General features: G+C 51.4%; 1 non-coding gene across 1 annotated transcript; it reads left to right on the top strand.

Annotated features, from left to right (window-relative positions):
* The first annotated feature begins 1,171 nt into the window (after positions 1 to 1,171).
* On the top strand, positions 1,172 to 1,255 carry Trnap-ggg. The gene is given in 2 exon segments: positions 1,172 to 1,211; positions 1,221 to 1,255. It is a non-coding gene; the product is annotated as a tRNA-Pro (tRNA).
* Positions 1,256 to 1,868: the final 613 nt, after the last annotated feature.

The following is a 1,868-nucleotide window of genomic DNA, read 5'->3' as shown; positions in this document are numbered from 1 at the left end:
CACTGTTCGAAGTTCCGTCAATGCGAACAAGAGGTGACCGAGACGTGGACCAATGGCACCCCATACCATCACGCCGGGTGATACGCCAGTATGGTGATGACGAATACACGCTTCCAATGTGCGTTCACTGCGATGTCACCAAACACGAATGCGACAATCATGATGCTGTAAACAGAACCTGGATTCATCCGGAAAAATGACGTTTTGCCATTCGTGTTGAGTACACCATCGCAGGCGCTCCTGTCTGTGATGCAGCGTCAAGAGTAACCGCAGCCATGGTCTCCGAGCTGATAGTCCATGCTGCTGCAAACGTCGTCGAACTGTGCGTGCAGATGGTTGTTGTCTTGCAAACGTCTCCATTTGCTGACTCGGATCGAGACGTGGCTGCACGATCCGTTACAGCAATTCGGATAAGATGCCTGTCATCTCTACTGCTAGTGATACGAGGCCGTTGGGATCCAGCACGGCGTTCCGTATTACCCTCCTGAACCCACCGATTCCATATTCTGCTAACAGTCATTGGATGTCGACCAACGCGAGCAGCAAAGTCCGATACGATAAATCGCAATAGCGATACGTTACAATCCGATGTTTATCAAAGTCGGAAACGTGATGGTACGCATTTCGCCTCCTTACACGAGGCATCACAACAACGTTTCACCAGGCAACGTCGGTCAACTGCTGTTTGTTTGTGAGAAATCGGTTGGAACTCTGCTCATGTCAGCACGTTGTAGGTGTCGCCACCGGCGCCAACCTTGTGTGAATGCTCTGAAAAGCTAATCATTTGCATATCACAGTATCTTCTTCCTGTCGGTTAAATTTCGCTTCTGTAACACGTCGTCTTAGTGGTGTAGCAATTTTAATGGCCAGTGGTGTAGTTTGGGCTTACTATAGCAAGACTCGCCCTTGTTGACGCTGATGAGCTGGACTCTGCTTCTTGCTGCATTATTTGTAACGAGTCTTCGTATGCTTGGGAAAATACAAGTTAAGTGAATCTTCTGTTTGCTGTGTGAATCATTTCTGCTCTTGTCGACGACAGTTGCCACACCACTCTGTACCCATCTCTCCTTAACCGTTGTGTACGATGCCGTACGCAACACAAAACACAAAGAGCCAGTAGCCCTCCCAGCGTATTCATCCGCTTTAGTAGCCTGGACTAGATCCGGAGCCGGCCTGGGTGGCCGAGCGGTTCTAGGCGCTATAGTTTGGGACCGCGCGAGCGCTACGGTCGCAGGTTCGAATCCTGCCTCGGGCATGGATGTGTGTGATGCCCTTAGGTTAGTTAGGTTTAAGTAGTTCTAAGTTCTAGGGGACTGATGACCTCAGAAGCTAAGTCCCATAGTGCTCCGAGCCATTTGAACCAACTAGATCCGGAAGGAGAGGCCGAACAATACAGTCCGTCGGCGTGCAGCGTCGGATACTCAACGAGGTGGCCCTCTCGCCGCTGGTCAGTAGAGCGCTCCACCTTGCACAACGCTGATGGAAATTAAATCTACGGCTATTGTTAATGATCGCGGATGCCGACGGAGCAGAGGGAATGGCGCGTGAATATTAATCGAGCAGGAAACAATCGGCAATAAATGCCGCAGCGTGCATTGTGGCCGCTAACGATAACGCGCAGGAATGCGCAGGTGGGAGAGCGGCCGGCACCAGCTGGGCATTCTCTGTGCCGCCTCTCCCACTGGACCCCGGAACACGGCTGCCGGCTCCGGCTGTGATTGATGCTAGGTGCGAGCAGAAAACCAACTAATATTTAAATCGCATCATGTAGTTAAAAAAGACGAGTGGAACAGCGCCACTTAGAACCGACTTTGCTGAGGCAAATTTGACTGCCGCGACCTGTCCAGCGCTGTGAGTGTGATGGCTAG

The sequence above is a fragment of the Schistocerca americana genome, chromosome 6 (assembly GCF_021461395.2).
Source record: "Schistocerca americana isolate TAMUIC-IGC-003095 chromosome 6, iqSchAmer2.1, whole genome shotgun sequence".
NCBI classification, from domain to species: domain Eukaryota; kingdom Metazoa; phylum Arthropoda; class Insecta; order Orthoptera; family Acrididae; genus Schistocerca; species Schistocerca americana.
Note: the sequence above shows the minus strand (reverse complement) of the source record. Positions and strands in the feature narration are given on the sequence as shown.